The sequence below is a fragment of the Bos indicus x Bos taurus genome, chromosome 18, assembly GCF_003369695.1.
Source record: "Bos indicus x Bos taurus breed Angus x Brahman F1 hybrid chromosome 18, Bos_hybrid_MaternalHap_v2.0, whole genome shotgun sequence".
Taxonomy (NCBI): domain Eukaryota; kingdom Metazoa; phylum Chordata; class Mammalia; order Artiodactyla; family Bovidae; genus Bos; species Bos indicus x Bos taurus.
This window is the reverse complement of record NC_040093.1, coordinates 36,237,552-36,256,831: the sequence shown is the minus strand read 5'-3', so window position 1 is coordinate 36,256,831 and position 19,280 is coordinate 36,237,552. Positions and strand designations below refer to the sequence as shown.

Genomic DNA, 19,280 nt, shown 5'->3' with positions numbered 1-19,280 from the left:
ATGCCAGGCTTCCCTGTCCTTCACTATTTCCCATGGTTTGCTCAAACTCATCTCCATCGAGTCAGTGATACCATCCAACCATCTCATCCTCTGTCACCCCCTTCTCCTCCTGCCTTCAATCTTTCCCAGCATCAGGGTCTTTTCCAGTGAGTTAGCTATTTGCATCAGGTGGCCAAAATATTGGAGCTTCAGCTTCAGCATCAGTCCTTCCACTGAGTATTCAGGGTTTCCTTTAGTATTGACTGGTTTGATCTCCTTGCTTCCAGGGACTCTCAAGAGTCTTCTCCAGAACCACAGTTTGAAAGCATCAATTCTTTCGAGCTTAATGTTCTTTATGGTCCAACACTTACATCCACACATGACTATTGGAAAAATCATCCAAAGATCTAAAGACATGGCAATAGGTCCTCTGAGTCAGAAGGAAACAAGCAATTTTAATTGGTACCCTGCCATGCAAACCTTAGGCAAGCCAAGTTCCCAGGGGTATCTCCTGGCATCCCTCAGCCATCTCGGTTATCATGGTTTTTGCAATGATAGTTCTGCATGACTTTGAACAAGCTAAGAAAGCAGAATATCTACCCTAACAGATTGTGTGTGAAATCACTTCAGTCATGTCTGACTCTCTGCAACCCTATGGACTGTAGGCTGCCAGGCTCCTCTGTCCATGGATTCTCCATGCAAGCATACTGGAGTGGGTTGCCATTTCCTCCTCCAGGGGATCTTCCCAACCCAGGGATTGAACCTGCATCTCCTGCATTGGCAGGCAGAATTTTTTTGTTTTTATTTATTTATTTATTTATTTTGTATTACTGAGCTACCAGGGAAGCCTATATCTCACATTATACTTATCTAAGAGTATGTATATACTTCATGATATTTATCAATATATTTATCTGGTATTTATCTTCTCTGTTTATGGTGATACTGGGGGTAGGATAAAGTTCTTTTTTTAATTTTATTTTATTTTTAAACTTTACAAATTGTATTAGTTTTGCCAAATATCAAAATGAATCCGCCACAGGTATACATGTGTTCCCCATCTTGAACCCTCCTCCCTCCTCCCTCCCCATACCATCCCTCTGGGTCGTCCCAGTGCACTAGCCCCAAGCATCCAGTATCGTGCATCGAACATGACAATTTATATAAATAAAATTATAATAGTTCTAACACAGCAGTTCCATGTAAGCTAATGGGATATTTGATACCAGACAACAATCCTGGGTTTCCACTGTTGCTCAGCTGGTAAAGAATCTGCCTGCGATGCAGGAGACCTTGGTTTGATTCCTGGGTCATGAAGATCCCCTGGTGAAGGGACAGGATATCCATTTCAGTTTTCTTGGGCTTCCTTAGTGGCTCAGTCAGTGAAGAATCTGCCTACGATGTGGGATACCTGGGTTCAATCCCAGGATGGGGAAGTTCTCCTAGAGGAGGGCATGGTAACCCACTCCAGTATTCTTGCCTGGAGAATCCCCATGGACAGAGGAGCCTGGTGGGCTACAGTCCATAGGAATGCAAAGAGTTGGACACAACTGAGCAACTAATACTTCACTCAGAGAAAACAGACACACGGAGGTTGAAACCAAAAGCAGAAATAAAGGGGGAGAGGTAGAATGGTAGTTTCCTTTGAAATGGATGCTATTTTAATTAGTGAATCTGGTAGGAATAAGATGAGATCTGTTTCAGGCAGATTAGATACTTAAACCTCCCACAGGCACAGATTTACCACTGGTGAAGCTAACCATGGCTTTGACATAGAAGTCTCTCCTTAGCTTAGCTGCCTTGAGCTTGGTGTATAATGAAAGGTCACCCTAAATAACATACTTAATATTAAAGTCACCTTCCAGTGCCAGAACACAAAGGAAAAGAGGGGATGCGAGAAGAGAACCAATAGGGTAAATAAATATAAAAAATCAATATATTCACTGGTTCATTCACCAGTCTTGTAAACTTGGTAGACCTGGTTTCAAGCTTGAATGTAGAGAGAAAACTGACTCCAGAGCAAAAGCAGTGCATGAGTCCAGCTGTATAAAGTACAAAGCAGGCAAAACTTCTCTATGCTTTTAGAAGGATTTGGTTCTTCTGTGGGAACAGCGACAAGAAAAAGGCACAAGAGTGCATCTCGCAGGGCTGGGAACTCTTCTGATTCATCTGGGCGCCGATTACACACGTCTGGTGGGTTTGTGAGCTTGTGCTCTTAACAATATACACACTTTACTGTGTGGATATCACACTTCAGTGCATAGTTTAAAAACATGGGGACTTCCCTGATGGTTAAGAATCTGCCTTGTACTGCAGCAGACACAGGTTTGATCCCTGGTCCTGGAAGATCCCACATGCTTGCAGGCAACTAGGCACAGGCCACGACTACCGAAGCGCTTGAGCCTGGGTGCCAGGCTAAAGAGTCTGTGCGCCACAGTGAAGACTCTGCACGCTACAACCAAGACCCAACACAGCCAAATAAACTTAAATAAAAATTAAAAATCTGTCTGGGGGACAAGAAAATGCACATTGTTGAAAAGCTGAATAGAAATATGAATTGCTGTTTACATTTATGAAAAAGCTAACTGAACCATGCCCTTAGCACTGAATCGAGCAGCAGCAACCATGCTGGATTCAGATCGTATGGTCTTATTATTTCCCTTGCCGTGTGGTCCCCCAAAAGGCTCCTCACAGTGCACTTGCATCAAGTTGACCAGAGCTGTGCGACACCGTAAGAGCAACTCTTAAGATGGATACTGGCACTTCTTTCATTTAGCTTTGACATTGTAACTTGTTACCTACACACGAATGTGTGAGACATGTTTGATATTATTCCATTGTTACTGAATGGTATTAGCAGCCTTAATAATTACACTAGAAGAGCAATAAAAAAAATCCTGGGGTGATTATCATTATTCAGATTCTGTCAAGGTGAGAAAAAGGACAATAAAGACATGTTCAGGAATGGATTTTGCCCTTTGTTTTCCGTCTTGATAATCCAGTTTTTCTTTAATACTAATTTTAAAAAAGAACAAAGCACAGAAGGCTGTAGTAGGATCTGAGAATATAAATGGATACAAGAGTGACACTCCACTCAGCATGAAGAGTCTTTTCAGGCTGAACTCAGAATATTCCTTCTCTCATTGTCTCCTTCTCACTCAGGTTAAGGAGATGCATAGTCCTTTCACAAGTCTGCCAGAAGGGATAAACCACTCCAATTCTTACTTTCCCAAGAATCTAAATTTCAGTTCATTGTTTTTATATGGACAGCAGTCAAACACAGTAAAAGAAAATTCAAACAAAAGATCAAACACCCTCTTATATTAAGAAGACATGTGCCACATATCATTAATATCCATCCATACCATGCCTTGCCCTAAAGTGTCAGGATCTTTTACAAGGAAGACACAACACTGATAGTCAATTCTCTCGGTTCATATAATGAGAAAACTGCACACCATTTGAGTGGATATAAATATTTATCATTTTATACACCGTTTACATAGCCAAGGAGAAAGACATTTCTATCGCTACTCTCTGAAAGGCCAGAACTCCTTGGAATAACTCCTCACAGGGCACCCACAGCATCCAGCAGACAATTTTCTATTTCTTAGGAAATTTTTGTTTTTAAAAAGCTAACTATCCCTTGACCTGATCTTTTTTTGAGTTGTCATACATGGAGAAACAGAAATAACATGGAAACCAGAGATGGGAACTGAGACTCCATGACTCCATGTGTTCCTACTGGGCTTCCCTGGTGGCTCAGCTGGTAAAGAATCCACCTGCAGTGCAGGAGACCTGGGTTCGATTGCTGGGTTGGGAAGATCCCCTGGAGAAGCAAAAGGCTACCCACTCCAGTATTCTGGCCTGGAGAATTCCATGGATACAGTCCATGGGGTCGCAAAGAGTCAGACACGACTGAATGACTTTGACAGTGTACAGTGTATTCCTAGAACCAGACACTAAGAAATCCAACATGAGAAGCATAACTTTTCTGTTTTTCTAATATTAGTATATATTATGAAAGGATGATGTCTACCTGATGGTGCCTAAGTTCACATATTTCCATGTTGAGCTACTTCGAAAGATACTATTTCATTATCTATTTCATTATCTTCTCAGTCCTTATGGAAAATGGCTGGGGTTGAGTTAACTGAACTAGATTGGGTGAAATGTCTATCTGTGTATGAGAACAAAAGAAACCCTTCACAAACTGGCTATCCATACTGTGGTTATCCATACTGCCATCGGGGAGATGGTCCATTCCAAGGGAATAAACACACATGGGTTTGGCTGACATTATTTGGGTGCTCACTACAAGCTGGAAAGAGAGCCTCCATAGATGGTTGTTGACTACCAGATTTTCACTCCTGTATTAATTTTTTCTTTTTTTTCTTTTTTAGCATAGACTTTCAAAAAGCAGAAACAGGCAGAGTAACACTGGTAGTGACAGCTTGGTGAACAGTGTCCATGAACACATTTTCAAAAACTAGAAATAGGAGAACCCATTTTGACTAGAAGAATGGAAAATTTAAAAATCCTCTGGGGCAGCATTTCCCAAAGGCACCAAAATCTGACAACATTTTAAGACAATTCCTATTTACAGCGTGATCACTGGAACTCATATAAGCACATCCATTCATGTCTATATTAATGGATTTTTTTCCTACGATTTCTCCCATTGTTTTCCCTGTTAATGAATGAAGGATGTCTTTATATAATGTTTTAAATATTACTGATAGAGTTTTGTGGCCAATATTTTGGTTAAATCTATTAAAATATATATTAAAACTAAATACATTCTTATTGAAAGATGCATCAGATATACTCCTAGGTATTTCAACTGAATTAAAAACTTATTTCTAAACAAAAATCTGTACATGAATGTTTATAGCAGTTGTATTTATAATTACACAATGTCAGAAACAATCAAAATATACTTCAATAGACAAAAGGATGAACAAAATATGGTAACCCATACAAAGGAATACTATTTAGTATATACTGAGCACTCAAGAATTGATGCTTTTGAACTGTGGTTTTGGAGAAGACTCTTGAGAGTCCCTTGGACTGCAAGGAGATCCAACCAGTCCATCCTAAAGGAAATCAGTCCTGAATATTCATTGGAAGGACTGATGTTGAAGCTGAAACTCCAATACTTTGGCCACCTGATGCCAAGAGCTGACTCATTTGAAAAGACCTTAATGCTGGGAAAGACTGAAGGCAGGAGGAGAAGGGGATGACAGAGGATGAGATGATTAGATGGCATCACCAACTCAATAGGCATGAGTTTGAGTAAACTCCGGGAGTTGGTGATGAACAGGGAGGCCTGGCGTGCTGCAGTCCATGGGGTCACAAAGAGTCAGACACGACTGAACGACAGAATTGGACTGACATAATATTTTATTATATTTATAGGATATTTTAGAAAAGACAAAGATATAAAGTCAATAGGGGGTTAGAGAATGAGGAAGTTAATAGGTAAAGCTCACGGCTTTCTTTAAGGTAGGAGAACTATTCCATCTGATACAGTAATGATGAACATGTGTCACAATGAACTTATCAAAATCAATAGCACATGAAAAATTTAATACATGTAGATTCAAAAAAATGAGATGTGGAGTTTCCCACGATGGACTTCAAACTGTGACAAAATAATATAATTATGTTACCACTGTATTTTAAAAACTCAAGTGGATAAATACATCTCCACACATATTTGTCCTCCCTCTATCATCTGGGAGAGTCTAAAATCAAAGACAATCCAGCAGCAACAAGTGCAATTAGCATACTTCGCTTCTAATGGCCCCAACAAAAGGAACCAGGGCTCCTTGGAGATAGAGGTAATTCCAGAAGTGGGGCAATAAATACACAAGATGAGCCTGAGGCCTCCTGCGCATCAGCAGGTGGACTTCTCTGGTGGTGCAGTGGATAAGAATCTGCCTGCAATGCAGGAGACCCAGTTTGGTTTTTGGATCATGAAGATCTCCCGGAGAAGCAAATGACAACCCTCTCCAGTATTCTTGCCTGGAAAATCCCATGGACAGAGGAGCCTGGCAAGCTACTATCCATGGGGCAGCAAGAGTCAGACACAACTTAGTGACTAAACAACATTGATAATGTCACAAAATGTCAGTTTTCCTCCCCCGACACTCTAACCCATCAGACAATTCTAAAATGAGGGAAATTCTACAAAAATACCTGACCAGTTCTCCCTACAAGTGTTAAAATGTAGTGTCAATATCAATTCATTAATTTTAAAAAAGTTTACCACACTAATGTAAGATGTTAATATTGATAATAGTGAAATGTGGGTGTGAAGGTATATGGGGACTCTATTATAATTTCACAACCTTTCCATAAATCTAAAACTCAAATTCAAAGTTTACTTAAAATGAAAAGAAGCTCCACACACTTAAGCATATGATTTTTTATTTTTTAAAAACATCCCATAGCTGGGAACAGATGTTCGCTCCATATGTATCCAAAGATATGACCTTAAGTCAAGGCTTATACAGGGACATGATAATTCTAGAAGAGAGAACACTGGTATCCAATTTAACAAGTCTCTGGTTTTGGATTTTGATCCTAAAGCCTCCTAATTAAGTTAATATGGCCACACTAAACCACATTAGTCCTCTAGGGTTGCCATAACAAAACACTCCAGCCTAGGTGACTTCTACAACAGGAGTTAATTTTCATACAGTCCTAGAGGCTGGGAGTCCAAGTTCAAGGCGCTGGCAGGGTTGGTTTCTCCCGAGGTCTCTCCTTGGCTTGCAGATGGTTGCTTTTCTTGTGCCTTGTCACACAGCGGTCCTTGTGTTCATATGTGCCCCTGGAGTCTCTGTGTCCAAATTCCTTCTTCTGGTAAGGACACCAGTCAGACTGGACCAGCGCCTGCCCATTTGTCCTCACTTAACTTTAATCACCTCTTCAAGGGCTTTACCTCCAAATACAATCTCATTTGAAGGTCCTGGGGGTTAGAGCTTCAGTACATTAATTTTGTGAAATAGAACTCAGCCCACAACACAAATAAATGTATATCTGTATTTTTTTCAGTAAAGATATGATAATAACATGCAACCAACAATATATAAAGTTTTACATAATACATAATGTGCACTGATAACACTAGACATATATAATGCTCTTTTCCAAAAATCTACGCAGTGTTTTCCACAGGACCCAGCCTACAACGGAAGCTAAATAAAGTGTATCTGTCATGGTTTTGTTTTCGATAAGTTTAGCTACACTGGGATTATTTTTCTAGAATTCCCTTTCCTATGTTTGTCCTGGTTAGGTTTGGCGTGAGCTGTTGCAGGCAGAAGTGGAGAAGGCAGACACAACATCATTGAAGGATATTGGACACTGGGGCAGTGCATGCCTGACTCAGCAGGTTCTCAAGCACACCATGAGGACAGGGAGCAGAATCCAGCTCACGGCTCCTTAGGCAGCTCTAGGCTGTGCTCCTCCAGAATGCCCACGTCCTGGCCCAGGTCCAGCCCTGTGACCAAGGGCATCAGCTGCTCCTGCAGGAACACTGAGGTGGAAGTGTCAGGTACAGGCTCCTTTTGGATTCCAGTGTATTCCTGGTCTCTTCCACTTCACTTCTGGTTTTCCTTCCTGTCACCCAGTGCAGAGACAAGAGCTTGTCTATCAACTCTACTGTTGTATATAGTCTCATCTCTATAACCACTCCTTCCTTACTCTGTGGACTGCTAGTTTCTCTGCATGCCTGATGTTGTTGTTCAGTCCCTAAGTTGTGTCTGACTGTTTGCAACCCCATGGACAGGCAGGCCAGGTTTCCCTGTCTTTCACTATTTCCCAGTTTGCTTAAACTCATGTCCATTGAGTCAGTGATGCCATGCAACCATCTTCTCCTCTGTCGCCCCCTTCTCCTCCTGCTCTCACTTTCCCAGTGTCAGGGTCTTTTCCAGTGAGTCAGTTCATGGCGTCAGGTGGCCAAAGTATTGGAGCTTCAGCATCAGCTCTTTCAATGAATATCCAGTGTTAATTTCCTTTAGGATTGACTGGTTTGATCATTCTTGATGAGGAGCTCTTATTTTTACCCATCATAAGACTTTGAGTATATTTTAAGCTTGTGTGCCTCAGTTTTCTCTTTTAAAAAATAAAAATAATAAAATTCACTTCATAAGGTTGTTGTTAGGATCAAATGAATATACATGAATAGTGTGTTTGGCATAAACTTTTAAATATTAATCTCTGTGTAGTCCTAAAACAATTATTCATCATGCTAACCTTAAGTGACTTAACATTGCTTTGGATTTCAGAAGAAACACATATGAACATCTCAAAACCTATTCCAGAGACCTTTATATAGTGAAGTTCCCCTCTCCTGCCCTCGTGTATTTCTTGAACTTAAACCACTCTTGCGGCTTGCAAAGATTCATAATTGGTATATAAAGACGAAATCCAGAAAGTCTGACATGGTTATAAAGAGAAGACTCCTTGGTGTCATGTTCCCTGACAAAAAGAAAATGAATAAAATCATCTTCAACACTGGCACAAATATGATTATACTGACTTTAAAGTCTTCTAGTACAGACACCAGACACAAGGAAGAAAGCCTTGTTCGCTTAGAATCAGACATGAGTCTGAGACAATCCGTATGTTCCCACTTACAGCCTCATAATGTAACTTTTTTTTTAGGGTATCTAATTATAATATCAAATACACACACACACACACATGCGAACTTGCATTTCTTTCCTCCATACATCTACATACTTAACTTTATCCTCAGTTCTTTTAACAGCTTATATATCTTCTTTACCATTTTTTTATGTACATGTATACTTTGTTTTATTAGGCTTCATAATACTGCATGTTTTGATTTTTTTTTTTTTTTTTTACAAATTAGAGGTATGTGGCAAACCTGTGCTGTCAGATGATGATTAGGTCAGCATTTTTTAGTAATGTTTTAGAAATTAAAGTGTGTATACATTTTTAGATATAATGCTATTGTATACTTAATAAACTACAGTATAGCATAAACATGACTTTTATATACACTGAGAAACCAAAACATTTTGCAACTTGCTTTATTGCAGCAGTCTAGAACCCAACTGGCAATATCTCTGAGGCATGCCTGTATTGATCTATATGCTTATCTATGCATGTGACTATCCTGCCATTTAAATTTCATCATATTTTTCTTTATGTAACATTACTGATAAGAATAGAAAAAATGGCATATATGTCACATAACTGTGATTGCTAATCAACCAAAGAATAAAAGCAATTTGGGCCTAAAACTCAAATAGCAATTTTCCAAGTCCAGTGAATCCAGAAGCACAATTATTAAGTCCACTATGCACAAACATAAAAATCAAAGAAATAATATTAAAAAATGTTCAAACTCTAGGAACCCCTACCAGCTCTGAGAGGTAAGGAGGGCATGACATACTTCAAAAAGATATTGACAAAGGTGTCCCACATTCATTTTCAGCCAAGACTTCAGGATTTCACAAATGCGTGTTTCAGAGCTGCCCTGACATGCAGTGCATCCCTTTCTCTGACAGGCGAATGTGGGCAAAGGCTGAACTCTATATGCTTTTTCTCTCTAGCTCCTTTTAATTCATGATTTTCTGAAATGGGCATGTAACAAAAAGTCGTAACACTGTAGGTATTGATGCTAATACACAGAGCTCTAGACACAAACATGGCTTGAATAACTTAAGAATGATTTGCCCTTTTGCCTCAAAAAATCAATAAATGTGTTGAATCCTAAAATATCCATTCTTATCAATCTATGAGGACAAAGAGATAGAAAGACAACAGGGTCATGGAACTGTCTGGGTAGAATTCCACCTATGTTTCTTAAACTTCCATCTGCAATACAATGTTTTTTGTTGTTGTTGAGTGTTTTGATTTTCCTTATAAGTGCAGGTTTACTGATATGAGAATACCTCTCAGTACTTCAAGTACCAGAAGATTACTTGAATCAGAAGCAGTAGATGTCTTATCTTTTCAGAAGGGTTCAGGGTAGACTTGGATGAAGTATTATTCATCATAGAAAATCTACCAACAGGGAAGTGGGTGTAATTTTCAGAGAAGTTACCCAATGTATCCAGAAATAGAAAAATAAAAAATCTGAGTAGATGGACTCCCCTGGTGGTCCAGTGGTTAAGAATAAGCCTGCCAATACAGGGGATGTGCGTTTGACCCCTGGTCCAGGAATAGCCCACATCCCACAGGTCAACTGAGCCCATGCGCTGCAAGTACTGAGCCCATGTGCCAGAACTAGTGAAGCCCGTGCACCCTAGAGCCTGTGCTCCCCAACAGAAGAGCTCCCCAATGAAGAGCCCACACACCACGACTAGAGAGTGTCCCACGCTGGCCACAGCTAGAGAAAGCCAGCACACAGCAATGAAGACCGAGCACAGCCAAAAATAATAAAATAAATAAACAAAGCTTAAAAAATGTAAGTAGAAGACATATTTCTGAAGAGCTTAAAGAAACAATACCAGGATAATTAAACTGAGTTTAATTTGATAATCAAATTGAGTTTCATTGTGAGTGAGCACAAGGATAAAATGGAGGGAAAAAATAAAAGGGAAAGAAACAGAAAGTTAGCTTTAGCCACTGTTATGAATAGGCTAGGAATCCATTGTATAATTGGTATATTGAGTGGATGACCTGGTTGATATGAACAGGTTGATCTCAATGTTGCCGCCACTCAGATACTGTAAATGCTGAGTCAAAGGTTTAATTTTAATCTTCAAAATCACCAATTCAAATTAAGAGATACTCATGAATGGGAGATACAGGTCTCTAAATTAATCCCATCCCACAGGGAATTCCACTCTTTTCACCAGTTGGGATGGCGTTAAGGACAGAGTGTTTCCAATAGGTTCAAGTTTCAGGTATTTATGGAATTGTTGAAATATATTTTCATGTAATATTCTATTATATAGAACAACAGTGACACCAATATTACAACTTGTAAAATCAAATGAGGTATTTATAAGATTCTCTTTTGATTTATACCATACTGAAAAAAAATTTACTGGCTAATGATTGAGAATTCATCTTCTAGAAAGACTTCGAAGATTTCTGGTGTTTCCATGAAATTCCTAAGTCAACAGTCCAAATCTACAAGAAGAGACCATTGAAAACGTCCAGTTTATGTTGGCAATGAAACCCCGAAATAGAGTTGGGTCTGGAGTTCCTGAGGCAGACCTAAAATGAGTAGTTCTATAATTTTAACTATTTTCAAAGTGACTCTAGAAGGTAGATTTCTATATAAGTTTAATAACTTCCCTAAGCTATCCTATAGGAGAAGGAAATGGCAACCCACTCCAGTGTTCTTGCCTGGAGAATCCCAGGGATAGAAGCCTGGTGGGCTGCTGTCTATGGGGTCGCACAGAGTCGGACACGACTGAAGCGACTTAGCAGCAGTAGCAGCAGCAAGCTATCCTATAATAGAAGTAAATGTCAGCCCACTCCAGTACTCTTGCCTGGAGAATCTCATGGACAGAAGAGCCTGGTGGGCTACAGTCCATGGGGTTGCAAGAGTCAGACCCAACTTAAAAACTAAACCACCATCACAAGCTATCCTATCTGCATTCACGTATTTGAGTTGATATTTAGCCCATAGAACATTAAAATTAAAGATATCAGATTATAAGTTGACCAAAAAATAGTAAGAATCCCATTAGAAACAGTACAATAAATTGATTGTATATTGTTATCACTTAATTGATTCATAAAATGTCCCCTTACGGTTTAGAGAGTACAGAGGAGTAAGCATTAAAGCAAAATTTGATGGAAGGAGTTTTCTCTTCACAGAAGCCTTTCAAATAAACCTTGTTTATATCCCCATGATTATACACCAATCTTGTTCTTAGCCACCATGTAGAAATTACAATGCCTTTTGGAAGACTAAGTGGTTTTAGGTACCTCTCACAGTTTATTGCCAGTAACTTTCCCATTTGTATACTCCAGTAATTTCTAAGCCATAGATCAATTAGGGAGACCTTTGGGAATCACCAAAATCTGCACATCAGAAATCACTGCTTCATTTTTATCATAAGATACAAGAAAACATTCAGTTACTATACCAACTGTCTATGTAGTCCCTGGGGTTGCAAAGTGTCAGACACGACTTAGCAACTGAACAACAGGAACAATGCAGGTCCCTTCCTTCTGCAGAACAGAAACTGTACAGTCCTTTCCCTTCTTGGAGTTTGGAAACCACAGCTGTTACAGATACTGATACCAGGTAGAGCAGCTGGATTTCTTCGAAAAGTGTTTATTTCAATCTTCATGATTTCCCACCCATGTTTTCCTAAAGAATTTCAAATTTGTTTGTCACTCTGTATCAAATATGACAAAAACGATAATCAAATCCATCAAGATATGTTTTTCTCTCTCACTTTGCATCTCTCCTTTAAAATAGAGAAATGCTACCAAATCTTTTCAAAATCTAGCCGAGAGAGAGAAGGAAAACCACCTCCACATTATGAAAAAGATGTATGTTAGGTTTAAGACAGTTTGTCAGTATGAACATCTTTTGATCTTTTAAGCCTCTGTAACATAAACTGCTTCTTTAATAATAAAAAATATGAAAATGAATTTCTAATTATTAATTGGGGAAACTTCTTTTTATGGGATGAAAATGTCTATCGGGCAGTGACAAGAATAACAAGCTAATGCATATAAGCTAGAGTCATCATAATTTTTAATTTGCTCTTTAGAAATTGCAAATTTGACTATTTAGCTGCATGTTAAATTAACATGTGACCTAACATAGATTCAAAATTCTCTTCTCATTAGACATGTGTTTTTATAAGTTTCATAGTATAAAATTATGCAGTTTTTCAAGATACTTTTTAAAGATAGTTTCTGGGATCATATAAATGTCTGAAATCTCCAAAAGGGCATAAAATATGAATTTATCCAATTCTTACATACTAATACTCTAAACAGTCTGATGTAAGACAATCATTTTACTTTCTTTAATTTGGTGTTTACCAGTTAACTTTGATTTTTTTTCAGTAAATCTATTTTGAGCACAGGTTGGAGCCACTGCCACAGGTCTGTTGTACAACTGAAATACACAAGAGAATAGAATTTGAGAGTATCATATAGTTTCCTGCCTCCATTCCTGACTGCCTGCCACCTAAACAGTTCATTCCAAAAGCCATTAAGTATGGCTGGGCGAGTAAGAATTCACAGAAAGGCAGGAAGGTGGAGGTAGAGTGAAACGGCGATAAACATTTGTGTCAGTGAGTCAGGGGACGAGCAGAGCAGCAAATGAGAACACTTACTACAGCAGTGAGGGGTGATGCTAACACCAAATACATCAAGGGAAAAGAAACAGGGTTCTCACTGTTGGAGAAAAAGAAACAATTAGAATGAACCTTGTGGTGTTGCTTTGGCATTGGAGGTATAGAGATGAACTCATGGTAATGCATGTAGGGGTGTAGATTTGATCCTTTTGCTATAAGAAGACTTTATTAGGACAACTGGAGACATCTGACTAAGGTGGGTGCATGCACTAGCAATGGTGTATCACTATTAATTCCCTAATTTTGAAGGTTGAATTGTGTTTGTGTAGAAAATCATCCATGTGGCAAAGACTGATTGAAGAATCTCACGGTGATGGGGTATCATCTCAGCAATGCACCCTCTAAAAGTTGAGGAAACATTAATTTGGACTACAACTGCAACTTCTCTCTAAGATTAAATGTATTCCAAATTAAAAATGATGAACAACACAAAAGACATAGACTGTATTTTACATGGGCCTTGGGTTTGAAGACGTTTACCATAAAAAAGTCTTCCCAGGTGGTGCTAGCAGTAAAGAAGCCACCTGCCAATGCAGGAGACAAGAGACACGGGTTTCATTCCTGGGTTGGGAAGATCCTCTGGAGGAGGGCATGGCAACCCACTCCAATATTCTTGCCTGGGGAATCCCATGGACGGAGGAGCCTGGTGGGCTACAGTCTATGGGGTTGCAAAGAGTCAGACACAACTAAAGTGACTTAGCACACATACACATACCAAAATAGAACAAAATTACACAGAAAAGACATACTACTAATGGTAAGAGAAGACAGGAGAGTGAGAATAAAACATAGAAGGGTCAACACTAAAACTACTCTCAAATGTTAACACTTTACCTTTGGCTGAGTCACTGTTTCAAGTAGAGTAAATCCCCTTGCATATTATGTACTGACATCCATAACCTCTATAGTTATGATCCTTCGCAAAGCAATGAGATTTTCCTTTCCAAAATAAATTTTACTAAGTAACCTCTTGACCTTCTGATTTTTTGATTAATATTTTTTGATGGAGAGTGCATTCTCTTTTACAGTCACCACCAGGAAATCCAGAGTCAATCCCAGTTATTCTCTTTAGTTTTTACTTTAATATTAACAGCACTTCAGCCCCAGTTATTCACCAAATGGCTCTCAATTAATTTTACTGTGATTTGAATTTCTATGTGATATATTGTTCTTATATTTTTAACATGCTGATATTCCTATTTTTAAAACTGTGTAAGATTTCACCCACACTTCTCTTTGTCCAACTCCTGTCTTCTTTGTCCAGCTCCTCAATTTAATTTGGAAAGTATGCTAACCTAAAGAGCTCTTCCACCTTGGAAAAACAGTAATTATTATTGATAGGCAACAGAATCATTAGGCAGTGGAATTATAGAGCATATATAAGTGAATTTCTCTAGAGATATTATCAAAGTTTAGTATAGCATACTGGTTAAAACCTTGGAAAGAAGAGCCCCATATCTGGATTCAATCCCAGCTCCACCATTTAATATCTCAGTTTGGATTATTTTCCCCACTTTTCTGATTAAAAATAATGAATAGAAAAGTTAATATCAGTACTAATGTTAAAAGACTGTTGTGAATATTGCACACTTTTAACAGCATTGGGAATATAGCAACTTTTTTAATACACATTGATCACCATTATAGAAGCCTTGCATCTCAAAGAAAACTAAGAAAACCTCCAGTGCCATGTTTTATACAACTTTGCACTCAACAACAGTCATTCATACCAGCTCAAGTCCTACTTGGCTTTCTCATCCATCCCTTTATCTCCATCTTTACTAATATACCCTTTAGAATACAATAGGGTTCATTGCAATGTATGCAATTGTGAAACACAAAGTTAAGGCTTCTTGAGCAACTTTTCCTTGACTAAGGCATTCACAGGGCTCCCCTCATAGTTCAGTTGGTAAAGAATCTGCCTGCAATTCAGGAGACCCGGTTCAATCCCTGGGGAAGATCCACTGGAGAAGGGATAGGTTACCCACTCCGGTATTGCAGGGCTTCCCTGTGGCTCAGCTGGTAAAGAATCCACCTGTGATGCGGGAGACCTGGGTTCGACCCCTGGGTTGGAAGATCCCCTGGAGAAGGAAACAGCTACCCACTCTAGTATTCTGGCCTGGAGAATTCCTTGTACTATCTAGTCCATGGGGTCGCAGAGTCAGACATGACTGAGCGACTTTCACTTCACTTTCAAGGCATTCGTATCATATACACAATTTATTGAATGATACTAGTATAAGCAGCTCAAAGACGGTTGTTTGTGAAGAAACAAATATCAACTGAGCACCAACTCTATGGCTATGCCAAGTAATTCGAATATACTCATTGAATTTTTCCAAACATATTTTCTTGGTAAGGATTCTTATGCACGCTACACAGAGAAGGTAAGGCTTAGATGGGTTATATCACTAACACAGGTAGAAAGCAGATTTGCAGACAAATTATCCGAGATTCTATTTCCAAGCTAAATATAGAGTTCATTTTACCTGAACCCAGGGGTGGATGCAAGAGATGAGAGTTTGATGTCTGGGTTGGGAGGATCCCTTGGAGTAGGAAATAGCAACCCACTCCAGTATTCTTGCCTGAAAAGTTCCATGGACAGAGGATTCTGGTGGGCTATAGTCCACAGGGTAGCAAAGAGTCAGACGCAACTCAGCATAGGTGTAAAAACACAATCAGGGTCTACAGTCCTTCACTCCAATATCCAATAGCATAAAAATATTTAAAGTGTCTGGAACGTATTAAGTGTGGGCAAATTTTCACTGAAAAGCCAACTTTAACCTTGCTAGCTTGGGATCCACAGTAAAAATCAGACAAGCTCACACATCTATCTTTACGCAGTATTGCTATAAAAGTGAATTCTCATCAAGTTCTGAAATAAACAGTAGAATATAAAAGAGCTCTGCCTCCAGTTTCCAAATAAGATACTTCTAAAATAATTTGGCTGCCATTTGGGCAAATATATATGTGTGTTTTGTCTTGACAGCCTGTCAACTGGCAGACAGTTTTGGAATATCACATTCATTTCAATGTAATATTGGTAAATTTCTCAATTATAATTTTATTTTTCTCTCTCTGCAACAGTGAAATCCCCCAGTCCTTGCTGGCATTCTTCAGGGTGTTCAGGTGCAGGTTTTGGCATTTCTGCAGTAGCAAAGGAAGAAAAATGAAAGAAGGAAGGCAGGGAGGGAAGAGGCAGGCTGGAAGAGAACAGTGGTGATAGGGAGAGAACAGAGATAGGAGCTGACCTTCATCCTGATATTCACCTTCATGAGAAATGAAGGGAATAATTCACACTTGACAATAAAATAGTGCAGCTGCCTCTTCCTCCTTTAACCAGAGAGGCTGGAGTCAAACAGAAACCAGACGCCCGATGCATAAAATCGATACAGAGGAACAGTCCAAAGGTAATACGGGAATGAGATTAATAAAAATAATTTTATAAACCACACCTACCAATTATTGAACACTTACTTACTTTATGGCATGCCTTTACCTTGTATTTCATCAAGCGATTCTCAAAAACTGAAAGCAAGATAGAAGTTGTTATCTTTGCATTGTGGCTAAGGGAAATAAGCAACAGTTTCACCTCCTTGAATTTCAAAGTCAAGCAGATATTCAAAATTTCATCCATTTGGTTTCAAAACCCCCTTCTTTCAACTGCAGCATATTCCATGTGGTTTTCAGCAGAGAGGTAACAAGCTAAGCATTTTTAAAATAACTATGTAAGTTAGTGTAGATTATTTCTTTTATAAAGAAATACTATACTATATTGTAAATATAGTATAGTATTGAGCAGTATAAATATAGTATAAATACTATACTATATTTATAAAGAAATACTATAGTATATTGTAAACATAGTCTAGTATTGAGCAGTATAAATATAGTATAAATACTATACTATATTTATAAAGAAATACTATAGTATATTGTAAACATAGTCTAGTATTGAGCAGTATAAATATAGTATAAATACTATACTATATTTATAAAGAAATACTATAGTATATTGTAAACATAGTCTAGTATTGAGCAGTATAAATATAGTATAAATACTATACTATATTTATAAAGAAATACTATACTATATTGCCATACTCTTATAAAGAAAAATCTTTCAGATAAAGGAACAATGTATAGGTCCACATACACATTGTGCTATATAGCTAATAATATCTTTAAATTCCTTTCCTTAGGAGAAATTGACCATGACGTTTGTAGAAGTCTGTATTTTATTGTTTTCCCTCAGCGTATTTATCAGGGACATGACTCATATACACAGGAATGGAAGCCTCTGACACATCTACAATAAATAGGTATAGACTTGGCCATTAAAGATGTAGAAATTATAATAATGAGGAAAAAATAGCAGCTTTCTGTTGATCATTTATTCGTAATTAAGTATTCTGTATGTGGGGCTTCCAGGTGGCTCAGCAGTAAAGAATTAATCTGCCAATTCAGGAGACGTGAGTTCTCTCCCTGGATCAGGAAGATCCCCTGGAGAAGGAAATGGCAGCCCACTCCAGTATTCTTGCCTGGGAAATCTCATGGGCAGAGGAGCCTAGCAGGCTACAGTCCATGGGGTCATAAAGAAGTGAACACGACTTAGTGATTAAACAACAACAATTCTGTACGTATTGCAAGTGGTAATGGTCCTTTAAAATCACCTTATACTAACAGAGACACACTCATAAATTTAGAGATCAAACTTATGGTTGTCGGGAATGAACGGGGGATGGAAGAGTTTGGAAGTGTGGTGGACAGGTACACACTGCTATATTTAAGATGGATAACCAAGAAGGAACTGCTGTACGGCACATGGAGCTCTGCTCAGTGTTACGTGGCAGCCGGAGGGGAGGGGAACTTGGGGGAGAATGAACACACGAGCTTGTGTGGCTGAGTCCCCTTCTCTGTTCCACCTGAGACTATCACAACATTGTCAATCATCTATACCTCAATACACAATAAAAAGGTTTTTTTTAAGATGGATTAGGCAAGTTCTCTGCCCTAAATAACTTGATGAAATAAGAAGCAAATAAAAAGAAAGAAAGAAATGTAGTATTTCTCAGCTCCTGTTTACCTGTCAGAATTTAAAAGAAGTATGAACATGAAGGTGTTTTTGATCATTTGTGGGTTCCTTTCTGTTGTAGTAGTGATGGAAGAGAGAGAACTTCCTGCTAGAAATCCCTAGAAGTTTCCCACAAACTTTTCCTAGAAAAAGTATCATTTCAGCCTACCATAGAGGAGTGACTTGATTTTGATAAGAAGGGAAAAAATACATAAAAGTAGGATTCTTCACACAAGAAATAGACAAAATAGAGTCTTGGTAGAAGAAATACACTGGTAAGATGTGAACACCTGAAGTCAATTCTGATTTGCTGCTGCAATGAGTGCATTTACCAAAGTTATAGTGTAGGTTAAAAAATAAGAGATCAAATTAAGCCAACCTATTTACCTAATTTGGGTTTTTGATTTGTATCTCTATTTGTGTGTGTGTATGTGTTTTATCACATTATGTTCACCTACTTCTAATTTATGTGATTTTGCTGTGATACTGGGAGGGATTGGGGGCAGGAGGAGAAGGGGACGACAGAGGATGAGATGGCTGGATGGCATGACCAACTCAATGGACGGGAGTTTGAGTGAACTCCGGCAGTTGGTGATGGACAGGGAGGCCTGGCGTGCTGTGGTTCATGGGGTTGCAAAGAGTCGGACACAACTGAGCAACTGAACTGAACTGAAATCTTTATAGGTTGCCTTAAATGCAGTTTGAAACAAACTAGACTATCCATTCCACTATATGCTTAGGAATGACTTTGGTGATCTAGGGCCCTGGATCTTAGATTCTGTCTACTACTTTTGTCAGACAAGGAAGAACTCTAAAATTCCCTTTTATCCTGGTACAAAGTCCTGGGTCAGGAATTCCTGTATCAAGGCCAGAGTTTGGGGATGAAGTGAAGCGAAAGTCTCTCAGTCGTGTCA

General features: G+C 38.7%; 1 protein-coding gene across 1 annotated transcript in view; it reads right to left on the bottom strand.

Annotated features, from left to right (window-relative positions):
* The window catches only part of CDH8 (cadherin 8), a 409,672-nt gene that overhangs the window by 250,935 nt on the left and 139,457 nt on the right, over positions 1-19,280 (bottom strand). The window lies entirely within an intron of this gene.